This window comes from Triturus cristatus, chromosome 8 (genome assembly GCF_964204655.1).
Source record: "Triturus cristatus chromosome 8, aTriCri1.1, whole genome shotgun sequence".
In the NCBI taxonomy this organism is placed as follows: Eukaryota; Metazoa; Chordata; class Amphibia; order Caudata; family Salamandridae; genus Triturus; species Triturus cristatus.
Window position 1 is genome coordinate 738417575 of NC_140591.1, and position 16979 is coordinate 738434553.

General features: G+C 41.7%; 7 non-coding genes across 7 annotated transcripts; all 7 read right to left on the minus strand.

Moving 5' to 3' along the window:
• Window positions 1–1189: 1189 nt before the first annotated feature.
• Window positions 1190–1262, minus strand: TRNAV-CAC (transfer RNA valine (anticodon CAC)). The gene has a single exon. It is a non-coding gene; the product is annotated as a tRNA-Val (tRNA).
• Window positions 1263–3924: 2662 nt separating this feature from the next.
• TRNAP-UGG (transfer RNA proline (anticodon UGG)) lies at window positions 3925–3996 on the minus strand. The gene has a single exon. It is a non-coding gene; the product is annotated as a tRNA-Pro (tRNA).
• A 1970-nt stretch (window positions 3997–5966) lies between these two features.
• Window positions 5967–6039, minus strand: TRNAV-CAC (transfer RNA valine (anticodon CAC)). The gene has a single exon. It is a non-coding gene; the product is annotated as a tRNA-Val (tRNA).
• Window positions 6040–8702: 2663 nt separating this feature from the next.
• TRNAP-UGG (transfer RNA proline (anticodon UGG)) lies at window positions 8703–8774 on the minus strand. The gene has a single exon. It is a non-coding gene; the product is annotated as a tRNA-Pro (tRNA).
• Window positions 8775–10744: 1970 nt separating this feature from the next.
• TRNAV-CAC (transfer RNA valine (anticodon CAC)) lies at window positions 10745–10817 on the minus strand. Its single transcript has one exon. It is a non-coding gene; the product is annotated as a tRNA-Val (tRNA).
• A 2663-nt stretch (window positions 10818–13480) lies between these two features.
• Window positions 13481–13552, minus strand: TRNAP-UGG (transfer RNA proline (anticodon UGG)). The gene has a single exon. It is a non-coding gene; the product is annotated as a tRNA-Pro (tRNA).
• Window positions 13553–15522: 1970 nt separating this feature from the next.
• On the minus strand, window positions 15523–15595 carry TRNAV-CAC (transfer RNA valine (anticodon CAC)). Its single transcript has one exon. It is a non-coding gene; the product is annotated as a tRNA-Val (tRNA).
• Window positions 15596–16979: the final 1384 nt, after the last annotated feature.

The window sequence follows — 16979 nt, forward strand, 5'->3', positions numbered from 1 at the left end:
TTCCTGTCCAGAAAGCTCTGATTAAGCATGCTTATTTTCTTTTTCTGGGATATTTTAAATTGTTTCGCTGTCCAGTCTGTGGCAGTAGAAAGCTGCTTATGATGCCAGGTTTTGATGAATCCCCAAGGTACAAGTACAGAGGAATATATCAGTCTCTAGGATATGGAACTTTTAGCTAAAACATCACAATATGTGATGCTTGCCAAGAAAACACTACATTCTGGAGCGCTGATGATCAGAACATTCTGCTCCTGAAGGATAGAAAAGACAGCTTGATTGAAATAAAGTCTGTTTATATTGACGCTCTCTCTCTCCCTATATATACATACATGCGTACACACACACACACACACAGGTATGTCATGCATTTCTTCAGATTTGTTTCAACCATTTACCATTTATTGGAGAATCCCTACTTTTCAAGTGACTGCAAATGAAGTCATCTCTGGCACTTTTTGTGCAAAGTAAGAGACACACATGACACCTTTTTATAAAAGTCATCGGTTTCTTTGTTACTGTGTACTTTCAAAGCATGGGGCTTTCACACGTCAGGTAAACCTGATTACCACTACACAACAAAAGCAGATGCAGCTTTCTTATCTATGTCGTGATAGAACAGTTGTGAATTGAGTAGAAGAAGGGCCCTGATGTGATACTTATTACATGCAGCCTGTAAGATAGTCAAACATGCAGGCTAGGAAGGCAGATGCAAATATCAATGTATTAGAAAAACACCTAAAGGCGAGTGATATGCTTTCATTCATGCATGGCTAGGAAAAATCGCCATACTGTTGCAAACATTCTTACACCACCAACTGGAAATAAATGATTCTGACATTAAACGTAAAGGTGACAATGCATTTGTATCATCACCCTGAGAAGGATCATCTTGGAATTGAGCCGAGGGCCTCTGCACTCAAAGCCAGAAACACTCCACTAAAATAAGATTCCTGTTGGTGCCAACAATTCTCCATGTTAATGCTTGTTCTAGGTGAGCAGTGAACCGATTGCAGGGCTCTTTTGAAAGCAAGGTCTGAGAACCAACAGATACATCCACACGCCGATTTCTTTAGTGTTTTGAGAGAATTCCCTTTCTTAGAACGAGATTGCATGAAATAATCTTCAGGGCTTGGACAATTCCATGGCAAAACGGCACCTATCAACATTGTAGCCAACACAATATAACAACTGTTTCTGCCCGGTTTCGAACCGGGGACCTTTCGCGTGTGAGGCGAACGTGATAACCACTACACTACAGAAACAGATACCTACAGTTGATTTTTCTGTAATGAAACTGCTCCGAACTGGCTATTCCATGGGCCTCTGGCTTTAGATTTCTTTCATGCAACCTGCCCGACATCCCTAGCTGAACGCTCGTACATGCCATGCAAGACCAGATGTTTGGTATTAGCTCAGACTGGGCAGGGCTGAAGCATGAGACTCTAGCAAAGAATTATCCACTACTGCAAAGAAAAAATTGATGTTGGTTTTGAAACGCAAACTTCAAAACAACTTGAAAAGAGTACCAAGAAAAGGGCTCGTCCGGGATTTGAACCTGGGACCTCTCGCACCCAAAGCGAGAATCATACCCCTAGACCAACGAGCCCTCAAAATCCTCTTACCTCTCAAAAGCTAATACCGGCTCTAAGCCCGCAATGAAGATCATGCTGGTATCTTTATGATGCTTGGTCTGTGAATACGCATGAAAGTCAGTCTCAACTTACCCTTTCTCAAACGATAGCACTATCATTTACAAGTGTCTCCTTTTATTCCGTCCCAGCTTTGGACACGTCTTACAGGAAGTCAGCCCTTATTTATATATTTCTGCAGTGGCTGAAGCTTAATGAGAAAGAGTAACAAGTTGTTCATAACAACATAAGAAACACATTGTGCATTTTCTCTCAAATACTCCTTCACTTTGTGCCAAAAAAAATACCAAGGTGAATACCTAGGCCACAGATTCAAGCTAAAGATCTTCCTGCTGAATGCAAGGCGCAATAAAAACTGCATATCGCTGGACTAAAGCATTCCTTGCATAGCCTCTAACATCATAACATAACTGAGCTGCTAGCAGCAAGCTAACCAATACCTTTCTGAAATGAGAATGACATGTGCTTATCGGCTCGATCAGGGCTCGATCAGGCGAGATTTAGAAAAGGTGGAAAGGGTCCAAGTGGATGCCCCTTCCTTTTTAGGGTGGGTCCTGCTGACTATCATAGGATTGCTTGTAAAAGTGGCCAGGGTCAGAGGAAAAGCTGCCAACACTTCTTAGCGTTCTCTATAGATGCAGCCATTTTCTGTGACTGTAATTTCGGCCTTTTCCCAGAAGTCTCTATTCTGCCTATGCAAATTAACAAAAGCAGTGCTTATTCCTCACTTGCTCAAATGTCCTTCCTGTCCAGAAAGCTCTGATTAAGCATGCTTATTTTCTTTTTCTGGGATATTTTAAATTGTTTCGCTGTCCAGTCTGTGGCAGTAGAAAGCTGCTTATGATGCCAGGTTTTGATGAATCCCCAAGGTACAAGTACAGAGGAATATATCAGTCTCTAGGATATGGAACTTTTAGCTAAAACATCACAATATGTGATGCTTGCCAAGAAAACACTACATTCTGGAGCGCTGATGATCAGAACATTCTGCTCCTGAAGGATAGAAAAGACAGCTTGATTGAAATAAAGTCTGTTTATATTGACGCTCTCTCTCTCCCTATATATACATACATGCGTACACACACACACACACACAGGTATGTCATGCATTTCTTCAGATTTGTTTCAACCATTTACCATTTATTGGAGAATCCCTACTTTTCAAGTGACTGCAAATGAAGTCATCTCTGGCACTTTTTGTGCAAAGTAAGAGACACACATGACACCTTTTTATAAAAGTCATCGGTTTCTTTGTTACTGTGTACTTTCAAAGCATGGGGCTTTCACACGTCAGGTAAACCTGATTACCACTACACAACAAAAGCAGATGCAGCTTTCTTATCTATGTCGTGATAGAACAGTTGTGAATTGAGTAGAAGAAGGGCCCTGATGTGATACTTATTACATGCAGCCTGTAAGATAGTCAAACATGCAGGCTAGGAAGGAAGATGCAAATATCAATGTATTAGAAAAACACCTAAAGGCGAGTGATATGCTTTCATTCATGCATGGCTAGGAAAAATCGCCATACTGTTGCAAACATTCTTACACCACCAACTGGAAATAAATGATTCTGACATTAAACGTAAAGGTGACAATGCATTTGTATCATCACCTTGAGAAGGATCATCTTGGAATTGAGCCGAGGGCCTCTGCACTCAAAGCCAGAAACACTCCACTAAAATAAGATTCCTGTTGGTGCCAACAATTCTCCATGTTAATGCTTGTTCTAGGTGAGCAGTGAACCGATTGCAGGGCTCTTTTGAAAGCAAGGTCTGAGAACCAACAGATACATCCACACGCCGATTATTTAGTGTTTTGAGAGAATTCCCTTTCTTGGAACGAGATTGCATGAAATAATCTTCAGGGCTTGGACAATTCCATGGCAAAACGGCACCTATCAACATTGTAGCCAACACAATATAACAACTGTTTCTGCCCGGTTTCGAACCGGGGACCTTTCGCGTGTGAGGAAAACGTGATAACCACTACACTACAGAAACAGATACTTACAGTTGATTTTTCTGTAATGAAACTGCTCCGAACTGGCTATTCCATGGGCCTCTGGCTTTAGATTTCTTTCATGCAACCTGCCCGACATCCCTAGCTGAACGCTCGTACATGCCATGCAAGACCAGATGTTTGGTATTAGCTCAGACTGGGCAGGGCTGAAGCATGAGACTCTAGCAAAGAATTATCCACTACTGCAAAGAAAAAATTGATGTTGGTTTTGAAACGCAAACTTCAAAACAACTTGAAAAGAGTACCAAGAAAAGGGCTCGTCCGGGATTTGAACCCGGGACCTCTCGCACCCAAAGCGAGAATCATACCCCTAGACCAACGAGCCCTCAAAATCCTCTTACCTCTCAAAAGCTAATACCGGCACTAAGCCCGCAATGAAGATCATGCTGGTATCTTTATGATGCTTGGTCTGTGAATACGCATGAAAGTCAGTCTCAACTTACCCTTTCTCAAACGATAGCACTATCATTTACAAGTGTCTCCTTTTATTCCGTCCCAGCTTTGGACACGTCTTACAGGAAGTCAGCCCTTATTTATATATTTCTTCAGTGGCTGAAGCTTAATGAGAAAGAGTAACAAGTTGTTCATAACAACATAAGAAACACATTGTGCATTTTCTCTTAAATACTCCTTCACTTTGTGCCAAAAGAAATACCAAGGTGAATACCTAGGCCACAGATTCAAGCTAAAGATCTTCCTGCTGAATGCAAGGCGCAATAAAAACTGCATATCGCTGGACTAAAGCATTCCTTGCATAGCCTCTAACATCATAACATAACTGAGCTGCTAGCAGCAAGCTAACCAATACCTTTCTGAAATGAGAATGACATGTGCTTATCTGCTCAATCAGTGCTCGATCAGGCTCGATTTAGAAAAGGTGGAAAGGGTCCAAGTGGATGCCCCTTCCTTTTTAGGGTGGGTCCTGCTGACTATCATAGGATTGCTTGTAAAAGTGGCCAGGGTCAGAGGAAAAGCTGCCAACACTTCTTAGCGTTCTCTATAGATGCAGCCATTTTCTGTGACTGTAATTTCGGCCTTTTCCCAGAAGTCTCTATTCTGCCTATGCAAATTAACAAAAGCAGTGCTTATTCCTCACTTGCTCAAATGTCCTTCCTGTCCAGAAAGCTCTGATTAAGCATGCTTATTTTCTTTTTCTGGGATATTTTAAATTGTTTCGCTGTCCAGTCTGTGGCAGTAGAAAGCTGCTTATGATGCCAGGTTTTGATGAATCCCCAAGGTACAAGTACAGAGGAATATATCGGTCTGTAGGATATGGAACTTTTAGCTAACACATCACAATATGTGATGCTTGCCAAGAAAACACTACATTCTGGAGCGCTGATGATCAGAACATTCTGCTCCTGAAGGATAGAAAAGACAGCTTGATTGAAATAAAGTCTGTTTATATTGACGCTCTCTCTCTCCCTATATATACATACATGCATACACACACACACACAGGTATGTCATGCATTTCTTCAGATTTGTTTCAACCATTTACCATTTATTGGAGAATCCCTACTTTTCAAGTGACTGCAAATGAAGTCATCTCTGGCACTTTTTGTGCAAAGTAAGAGACACACATGACACCTTTTTATAAAAGTCATCGGTTTCTTTGTTACTGTGTACTTTCAAAGCATGGGGCTTTCACACGTCAGGTAAACCTGATTACCACTACACAACAAAAGCAGATGCAGCTTTCTTATCTATGTCGTGATAGAACAGTTGTGAATTGAGTAGAAGAAGGGCCCTGATGTGATACTTATTACATGCAGCCTGTAAGATAGTCAAACATGCAGGCTAGGAAGGCAGATGCAAATATCAATGTATTAGAAAAACACCTAAAGGCGAGTGATATGCTTTCATTCATGCATGGCTAGGAAAAATCGCCATACTGTTGCAAACATTCTTACACCACCAACTGGAAATAAATGATTCTGACATTAAACGTAAAGGTGACAATGCATTTGTATCATCACCCTGAGAAGGATCATCTTGGAATTGAGCCGAGGGCCTCTGCACTCAAAGCCAGAAACACTCCACTAAAATAAGATTCCTGTTGGTGCCAACAATTCTCCATGTTAATGCTTGTTCTAGGTGAGCAGTGAACCGATTGCAGGGCTCTTTTGAAAGCAAGGTCTGAGAACCAACAGATACATCCACACGCCGATTTCTTTAGTGTTTTGAGAGAATTCCCTTTCTTGGAACGAGATTGCATGAAATAATCTTCAGGGCTTGGACAATTCCATGGCAAAACGGCACCTATCAACATTGTAGCCAACACAATATAACAACTGTTTCTGCCCGGTTTCGAACCGGGGACCTTTCGCGTGTGAGGCGAACGTGATAACCACTACACTACAGAAACAGATACCTACAGTTGATTTTTCTGTAATGAAACTGCTCCGAACTGGCTATTCCATGGGCCTCTGGCTTTAGATTTCTTTCATGCAACCTGCCCGACATCCCTAGCTGAACGCTCGTACATGCCATGCAAGACCAGATGTTTGGTATTAGCTCAGACTGGGCAGGGCTGAAGCATGAGACTCTAGCAAAGAATTATCCACTACTGCAAAGAAAAAATTGATGTTGGTTTTGAAACGCAAACTTCAAAACAACTTGAAAAGAGTACCAAGAAAAGGGCTCGTCCGGGATTTGAACCTGGGACCTCTCGCACCCAAAGCGAGAATCATACCCCTAGACCAACGAGCCCTCAAAATCCTCTTACCTCTCAAAAGCTAATACCGGCTCTAAGCCCGCGATGAAGATCATGCTGGTATCTTTATGATGCTTGGTCTGTGAATACGCATGAAAGTCAGTCTCAACTTACCCTTTCTCAAACGATAGCACTATCATTTACAAGTGTCTCCTTTTATTCCGTCCCAGCTTTGGACACGTCTTACAGGAAGTCAGCCCTTATTTATATATTTCTGCAGTGGCTGAAGCTTAATGAGAAAGAGTAACAAGTTGTTCATAACAACATAAGAAACACATTGTGCATTTTCTCTCAAATACTCCTTCACTTTGTGCCAAAAAAAATACCAAGGTGAATACCTAGGCCACAGATTCAAGCTAAAGATCTTCCTGCTGAATGCAAGGCGCAATAAAAACTGCATATCGCTGGACTAAAGCATTCCTTGCATAGCCTCTAACATCATAACATAACTGAGCTGCTAGCAGCAAGCTAACCAATACCTTTCTGAAATGAGAATGACATGTGCTTATCGGCTCGATCAGGGCTCGATCAGGCGAGATTTAGAAAAGGTGGAAAGGGTCCAAGTGGATGCCCCTTCCTTTTTAGGGTGGGTCCTGCTGACTATCATAGGATTGCTTGTAAAAGTGGCCAGGGTCAGAGGAAAAGCTGCCAACACTTCTTAGCGTTCTCTATAGATGCAGCCATTTTCTGTGACTGTAATTTCGGCCTTTTCCCAGAAGTCTCTATTCTGCCTATGCAAATTAACAAAAGCAGTGCTTATTCCTCACTTGCTCAAATGTCCTTCCTGTCCAGAAAGCTCTGATTAAGCATGCTTATTTTCTTTTTCTGGGATATTTTAAATTGTTTCGCTGTCCAGTCTGTGGCAGTAGAAAGCTGCTTATGATGCCAGGTTTTGATGAATCCCCAAGGTACAAGTACAGAGGAATATATCAGTCTCTAGGATATGGAACTTTTAGCTAAAACATCACAATATGTGATGCTTGCCAAGAAAACACTACATTCTGGAGCGCTGATGATCAGAACATTCTGCTCCTGAAGGATAGAAAAGACAGCTTGATTGAAATAAAGTCTGTTTATATTGACGCTCTCTCTCTCCCTATATATACATACATGCGTACACACACACACACACACAGGTATGTCATGCATTTCTTCAGATTTGTTTCAACCATTTACCATTTATTGGAGAATCCCTACTTTTCAAGTGACTGCAAATGAAGTCATCTCTGGCACTTTTTGTGCAAAGTAAGAGACACACATGACACCTTTTTATAAAAGTCATCGGTTTCTTTGTTACTGTGTACTTTCAAAGCATGGGGCTTTCACACGTCAGGTAAACCTGATTACCACTACACAACAAAAGCAGATGCAGCTTTCTTATCTATGTCGTGATAGAACAGTTGTGAATTGAGTAGAAGAAGGGCCCTGATGTGATACTTATTACATGCAGCCTGTAAGATAGTCAAACATGCAGGCTAGGAAGGAAGATGCAAATATCAATGTATTAGAAAAACACCTAAAGGCGAGTGATATGCTTTCATTCATGCATGGCTAGGAAAAATCGCCATACTGTTGCAAACATTCTTACACCACCAACTGGAAATAAATGATTCTGACATTAAACGTAAAGGTGACAATGCATTTGTATCATCACCTTGAGAAGGATCATCTTGGAATTGAGCCGAGGGCCTCTGCACTCAAAGCCAGAAACACTCTACTAAAATAAGATTCCTGTTGGTGCCAACAATTCTCCATGTTAATGCTTGTTCTAGGTGAGCAGTGAACCGATTGCAGGGCTCTTTTGAAAGCAAGGTCTGAGAACCAACAGATACATCCACACGCCGATTACTTTAGTGTTTTGAGAGAATTCCCTTTCTTGGAACGAGATTGCATGAAATAATCTTCAGGGCTTGGACAATTCCATGGCAAAACGGCACCTATCAACATTGTAGCCAACACAATATAACAACTGTTTCTGCACGGTTTCGAACCGGGGACCTTTCGCGTGTGAGGCAAACGTGATAACCACTACACTACAGAAACAGATACCTACAGTTGATTTTTCTGTAATGAAACTGCTCCGAACTGGCTATTCCATGGGCCTCTGGCTTTAGATTTCTTTCATGCAACCTGCCCGACATCCCTAGCTGAACGCTCATACATGCCATGCAAGACCAGATGTTTGGTATTAGCTCAGACTGGGCAGGGCTGAAGCATGAGACTCTAGCAAAGAATTATCCACTACTGCAAAGAAAAAATTGATGTTGGTTTTGAAACGCAAACTTCAAAACAACTTGAAAAGAGTACCAAGAAAAGGGCTCGTCCGGGATTTGAACCCGGGACCTCTCGCACCCAAAGCGAGAATCATACCCCTAGACCAACGAGCCCTCAAAATCCTCTTACCTCTCAAAAGCTAATACCGGCTCTAAGCCCGCAATGAAGATCATGCTGGTATCTTTATGATGCTTGGTCTGTGAATACGCATGAAAGTCAGTCTCAACTTACCCTTTCTCAAACGATAGCACTATCATTTACAAGTGTCTCCTTTTATTCCGTCCCAGCTTTGGACACGTCTTACAGGAAGTCAGCCCTTATTTATATATTTCTTCAGTGGCTGAAGCTTAATGAGAAAGAGTAACAAGTTGTTCATAACAACATAAGAAACACATTGTGCATTTTCTCTTAAATACTCCTTCACTTTGTGCCAAAAGAAATACCAAGGTGAATACCTAGGCCACAGATTCAAGCTAAAGATCTTCCTGCTGAATGCAAGGCGCAATAAAAACTGCATATCGCTGGACTAAAGCATTCCTTGCATAGCCTCTAACATCATAACATAACTGAGCTGCTAGCAGCAAGCTAACCAAATCCTTTCTGAAATGAGAATGACATGTGCTTATCTGCTCAATCAGTGCTCGATCAGGCTCGATTTAGAAAAGGTGGAAAGGGTCCAAGTGGATGCCCCTTCCTTTTTAGGGTGGGTCCTGCTGACTATCATAGGATTGCTTGTAAAAGTGGCCAGGGTCAGAGGAAAAGCTGCCAACACTTCTTAGCGTTCTCTATAGATGCAGCCATTTTCTGTGACTGTAATTTCGGCCTTTTCCCAGAAGTCTCTATTCTGCCTATGCAAATTAACAAAAGCAGTGCTTATTCCTCACTTGCTCAAATGTCCTTCCTGTCCAGAAAGCTCTGATTAAGCATGCTTATTTTCTTTTTCTGGGATATTTTAAATTGTTTCGCTGTCCAGTCTGTGGCAGTAGAAAGCTGCTTATGATGCCAGGTTTTGATGAATCCCCAAGGTACAAGTACAGAGGAATATATCGGTCTGTAGGATATGGAACTTTTAGCTAACACATCACAATATGTGATGCTTGCCAAGAAAACACTACATTCTGGAGCGCTGATGATCAGAACATTCTGCTCCTGAAGGATAGAAAAGACAGCTTGATTGAAATAAAGTCTGTTTATATTGACGCTCTCTCTCTCCCTATATATACATACATGCATACACACACACACACAGGTATGTCATGCATTTCTTCAGATTTGTTTCAACCATTTACCATTTATTGGAGAATCCCTACTTTTCAAGTGACTGCAAATGAAGTCATCTCTGGCACTTTTTGTGCAAAGTAAGAGACACACATGACACCTTTTTATAAAAGTCATCGGTTTCTTTGTTACTGTGTACTTTCAAAGCATGGGGCTTTCACACGTCAGGTAAACCTGATTACCACTACACAACAAAAGCAGATGCAGCTTTCTTATCTATGTCGTGATAGAACAGTTGTGAATTGAGTAGAAGAAGGGCCCTGATGTGATACTTATTACATGCAGCCTGTAAGATAGTCAAACATGCAGGCTAGGAAGGCAGATGCAAATATCAATGTATTAGAAAAACACCTAAAGGCGAGTGATATGCTTTCATTCATGCATGGCTAGGAAAAATCGCCATACTGTTGCAAACATTCTTACACCACCAACTGGAAATAAATGATTCTGACATTAAACGTAAAGGTGACAATGCATTTGTATCATCACCCTGAGAAGGATCATCTTGGAATTGAGCCGAGGGCCTCTGCACTCAAAGCCAGAAACACTCCACTAAAATAAGATTCCTGTTGGTGCCAACAATTCTCCATGTTAATGCTTGTTCTAGGTGAGCAGTGAACCGATTGCAGGGCTCTTTTGAAAGCAAGGTCTGAGAACCAACAGATACATCCACACGCCGATTTCTTTAGTGTTTTGAGAGAATTCCCTTTCTTGGAACGAGATTGCATGAAATAATCTTCAGGGCTTGGACAATTCCATGGCAAAACGGCACCTATCAACATTGTAGCCAACACAATATAACAACTGTTTCTGCCCGGTTTCGAACCGGGGACCTTTCGCGTGTGAGGCGAACGTGATAACCACTACACTACAGAAACAGATACCTACAGTTGATTTTTCTGTAATGAAACTGCTCCGAACTGGCTATTCCATGGGCCTCTGGCTTTAGATTTCTTTCATGCAACCTGCCCGACATCCCTAGCTGAACGCTCGTACATGCCATGCAAGACCAGATGTTTGGTATTAGCTCAGACTGGGCAGGGCTGAAGCATGAGACTCTAGCAAAGAATTATCCACTACTGCAAAGAAAAAATTGATGTTGGTTTTGAAACACAAACTTCAAAACAACTTGAAAAGAGTACCAAGAAAAGGGCTCGTCCGGGATTTGAACCTGGGACCTCTCGCACCCAAAGCGAGAATCATACCCCTAGACCAACGAGCCCTCAAAATCCTCTTACCTCTCAAAAGCTAATACCGGCTCTAAGCCCGCAATGAAGATCATGCTGGTATCTTTATGATGCTTGGTCTGTGAATACGCATGAAAGTCAGTCTCAACTTACCCTTTCTCAAACGATAGCACTATCATTTACAAGTGTTTCCTTTTATTCCGTCCCAGCTTTGGACACGTCTTACAGGAAGTCAGCCCTTATTTATATATTTCTGCAGTGGCTGAAGCTTAATGAGAAAGAGTAACAAGTTGTTCATAACAACATAAGAAACACATTGTGCATTTTCTCTCAAATACTCCTTCACTTTGTGCCAAAAAAAATACCAAGGTGAATACCTAGGCCACAGATTCAAGCTAAAGATCTTCCTGCTGAATGCAAGGCGCAATAAAAACTGCATATCGCTGGACTAAAGCATTCCTTGCATAGCCTCTAACATCATAACATAACTGAGCTGCTAGCAGCAAGCTAACCAATACCTTTCTGAAATGAGAATGACATGTGCTTATCGGCTCGATCAGGGCTCGATCAGGCGAGATTTAGAAAAGGTGGAAAGGGTCCAAGTGGATGCCCCTTCCTTTTTAGGGTGGGTCCTGCTGACTATCATAGGATTGCTTGTAAAAGTGGCCAGGGTCAGAGGAAAAGCTGCCAACACTTCTTAGCGTTCTCTATAGATGCAGCCATTTTCTGTGACTGTAATTTCGGCCTTTTCCCAGAAGTCTCTATTCTGCCTATGCAAATTAACAAAAGCAGTGCTTATTCCTCACTTGCTCAAATGTCCTTCCTGTCCAGAAAGCTCTGATTAAGCATGCTTATTTTCTTTTTCTGGGATATTTTAAATTGTTTCGCTGTCCAGTCTGTGGCAGTAGAAAGCTGCTTATGATGCCAGGTTTTGATGAATCCCCAAGGTACAAGTACAGAGGAATATATCAGTCTCTAGGATATGGAACTTTTAGCTAAAACATCACAATATGTGATGCTTGCCAAGAAAACACTACATTCTGGAGCGCTGATGATCAGAACATTCTGCTCCTGAAGGATAGAAAAGACAGCTTGATTGAAATAAAGTCTGTTTATATTGACGCTCTCTCTCTCCCTATATATACATACATGCGTACACACACACACACACACAGGTATGTCATGCATTTCTTCAGATTTGTTTCAACCATTTACCATTTATTGGAGAATCCCTACTTTTCAAGTGACTGCAAATGAAGTCATCTCTGGCACTTTTTGTGCAAAGTAAGAGACACACATGACACCTTTTTATAAAAGTCATCGGTTTCTTTGTTACTGTGTACTTTCAAAGCATGGGGCTTTCACACGTCAGGTAAACCTGATTACCACTACACAACAAAAGCAGATGCAGCTTTCTTATCTATGTCGTGATAGAACAGTTGTGAATTGAGTAGAAGAAGGGCCCTGATGTGATACTTATTACATGCAGCCTGTAAGATAGTCAAACATGCAGGCTAGGAAGGAAGATGCAAATATCAATGTATTAGAAAAACACCTAAAGGCGAGTGATATGCTTTCATTCATGCATGGCTAGGAAAAATCGCCATACTGTTGCAAACATTCTTACACCACCAACTGGAAATAAATGATTCTGACATTAAACGTAAAGGTGACAATGCATTTGTATCATCACCTTGAGAAGGATCATCTTGGAATTGAGCCGAGGGCCTCTGCACTCAAAGCCAGAAACACTCCACTAAAATAAGATTCCTGTTGGTGCCAACAATTCTCCATGTTAATGCTTGTTCTAGGTGAGCAGTGAACCGATTGCAGGGCTCTTTTGAAAGCAAGGTCTGAGAACCAACAGATACATCCACACGCCGATTACTTTAGTGTTTTGAGAGAATTCCCTTTCTTGGAACGAGATTGCATGAAATAATCTTCAGGGCTTGGACAATTCCATGGCAAAACGGCACCTATCAACATTGTAGCCAACACAATATAACAACTGTTTCTGCCCGGTTTCGAACCGGGGACCTTTCGCGTGTGAGGCAAACGTGATAACCACTACACTACAGAAACAGATACCTACAGTTGATTTTTCTGTAATGAAACTGCTCCGAACTGGCTATTCCATGGGCCTCTGGCTTTAGATTTCTTTCATGCAACCTGCCCGACATCCCTAGCTGAACGCTCGTACATGCCATGCAAGACCAGATGTTTGGTATTAGCTCAGACTGGGCAGGGCTGAAGCATGAGACTCTAGCAAAGAATTATCCACTACTGCAAAGAAAAAATTGATGTTGGTTTTGAAACGCAAACTTCAAAACAACTTGAAAAGAGTACCAAGAAAAGGGCTCGTCCGGGATTTGAACCCGGGACCTCTCGCACCCAAAGCGAGAATCATACCCCTAGACCAACGAGCCCTCAAAATCCTCTTACCTCTCAAAAGCTAATACCGGCTCTAAGCCCGCAATGAAGATCATGCTGGTATCTTTATGATGCTTGGTCTGTGAATACGCATGAAAGTCAGTCTCAACTTACCCTTTCTCAAACGATAGCACTATCATTTACAAGTGTCTCCTTTTATTCCGTCCCAGCTTTGGACACGTCTTACAGGAAGTCAGCCCTTATTTATATATTTCTTCAGTGGCTGAAGCTTAATGAGAAAGAGTAACAAGTTGTTCATAACAACATAAGAAACACATTGTGCATTTTCTCTTAAATACTCCTTCACTTTGTGCCAAAAGAAATACCAAGGTGAATACCTAGGCCACAGATTCAAGCTAAAGATCTTCCTGCTGAATGCAAGGCGCAATAAAAACTGCATATCGCTGGACTAAAGCATTCCTTGCATAGCCTCTAACATCATAACATAACTGAGCTGCTAGCAGCAAGCTAACCAATACCTTTCTGAAATGAGAATGACATGTGCTTATCTGCTCAATCAGTGCTCGATCAGGCTCGATTTAGAAAAGGTGGAAAGGGTCCAAGTGGATGCCCCTTCCTTTTTAGGGTGGGTCCTGCTGACTATCATAGGATTGCTTGTAAAAGTGGCCAGGGTCAGAGGAAAAGCTGCCAACACTTCTTAGCGTTCTCTATAGATGCAGCCATTTTCTGTGACTGTAATTTCGGCCTTTTCCCAGAAGTCTCTATTCTGCCTATGCAAATTAACAAAAGCAGTGCTTATTCCTCACTTGCTCAAATGTCCTTCCTGTCCAGAAAGCTCTGATTAAGCATGCTTATTTTCTTTTTCTGGGATATTTTAAATTGTTTCGCTGTCCAGTCTGTGGCAGTAGAAAGCTGCTTATGATGCCAGGTTTTGATGAATCCCCAAGGTACAAGTACAGAGGAATATATCGGTCTGTAGGATATGGAACTTTTAGCTAACACATCACAATATGTGATGCTTGCCAAGAAAACACTACATTCTGGAGCGCTGATGATCAGAACATTCTGCTCCTGAAGGATAGAAAAGACAGCTTGATTGAAATAAAGTCTGTTTATATTGACGCTCTCTCTCTCCCTATATATACATACATGCATACACACACACACACAGGTATGTCATGCATTTCTTCAGATTTGTTTCAACCATTTACCATTTATTGGAGAATCCCTACTTTTCAAGTGACTGCAAATGAAGTCATCTCTGGCACTTTTTGTGCAAAGTAAGAGACACACATGACACCTTTTTATAAAAGTCATCGGTTTCTTTGTTACTGTGTACTTTCAAAGCATGGGGCTTTCACACGTCAGGTAAACCTGATTACCACTACACAACAAAAGCAGATGCAGCTTTCTTATCTATGTCGTGATAGAACAGTTGTGAATTGAGTAGAAGAAGGGCCCTGATGTGATACTTATTACATGCAGCCTGTAAGATAGTCAAACATGCAGGCTAGGAAGGCAGATGCAAATATCAATGTATTAGAAAAACACCTAAAGGCGAGTGATATGCTTTCATTCATGCATGGCTAGGAAAAATCGCCATACTGTTGCAAACATTCTTACACCACCAACTGGAAATAAATGATTCTGACATTAAACGTAAAGGTGACAATGCATTTGTATCATCACCCTGAGAAGGATCATCTTGGAATTGAGCCGAGGGCCTCTGCACTCAAAGCCAGAAACACTCCACTAAAATAAGATTCCTGTTGGTGCCAACAATTCTCCATGTTAATGCTTGTTCTAGGTGAGCAGTGAACCGATTGCAGGGCTCTTTTGAAAGCAAGGTCTGAGAACCAACAGATACATCCACACGCCGATTTCTTTAGTGTTTTGAGAGAATTCCCTTTCTTGGAACGAGATTGCATGAAATAATCTTCAGGGCTTGGACAATTCCATGGCAAAACGGCACCTATCAACATTGTAGCCAACACAATATAACAACTGTTTCTGCCCGGTTTCGAACCGGGGACCTTTCGCGTGTGAGGCGAACGTGATAACCACTACACTACAGAAACAGATACCTACAGTTGATTTTTCTGTAATGAAACTGCTCCGAACTGGCTATTCCATGGGCCTCTGGCTTTAGATTTCTTTCATGCAACCTGCCCGACATCCCTAGCTGAACGCTCGTACATGCCATGCAAGACCAGATGTTTGGTATTAGCTCAGACTGGGCAGGGCTGAAGCATGAGACTCTAGCAAAGAATTATCCACTACTGCAAAGAAAAAATTGATGTTGGTTTTGAAACACAAACTTCAAAACAACTTGAAAAGAGTACCAAGAAAAGGGCTCGTCCGGGATTTGAACCTGGGACCTCTCGCACCCAAAGCGAGAATCATACCCCTAGACCAACGAGCCCTCAAAATCCTCTTACCTCTCAAAAGCTAATACCGGCTCTAAGCCCGCAATGAAGATCATGCTGGTATCTTTATGATGCTTGGTCTGTGAATACGCATGAAAGTCAGTCTCAACTTACCCTTTCTCAAACGATAGCACTATCATTTACAAGTGTTTCCTTTTATTCCGTCCCAGCTTTGGACACGTCTTACAGGAAGTCAGCCCTTATTTATATATTTCTGCAGTGGCTGAAGCTTAATGAGAAAGAGTAACAAGTTGTTCATAACAACATAAGAAACACATTGTGCATTTTCTCTCAAATACTCCTTCACTTTGTGCCAAAAAAAATACCAAGGTGAATACCTAGGCCACAGATTCAAGCTAAAGATCTTCCTGCTGAATGCAAGGCGCAATAAAAACTGCATATCGCTGGACTAAAGCATTCCTTGCATAGCCTCTAACATCATAACATAACTGAGCTGCTAGCAGCAAGCTAACCAATACCTTTCTGAAATGAGAATGACATGTGCTTATCGGCTCGATCAGGGCTCGATCAGGCGAGATTTAGAAAAGGTGGAAAGGCTCCAAGTGGATGCCCCTTCCTTTTTAGGGTGGGTCCTGCTGACTATCATAGGATTGCTTGTAAAAGTGGCCAGGGTCAGAGGAAAAGCTGCCAACACTTCTTAGCGTTCTCTATAGATGCAGCCATTTTCTGTGACTGTAATTTCGGCCTTTTCCCAGAAGTCTCTATTCTGCCTATGCAAATTAACAAAAGCAGTGCTTATTCCTCACTTGCTCAAATGTCCTTCCTGTCCAGAAAGCTCTGATTAAGCATGCTTATTTTCTTTTTCTGGGATATTTTAAATTGTTTCGCTGTCCAGTCTGTGGCAGTAGAAAGCTGCTTATGATGCCAGGTTTTGATGAATCCCCAAGGTACAAGTACAGAGGAATATATCAGTCTCTAGGATATGGAACTTTTAGCTAAAACATCACAATATGTGATGCTTGCCAAGAAAACACTACATTCTGGAGCGCTGATGATCAGAACATTCTGCTCCTGA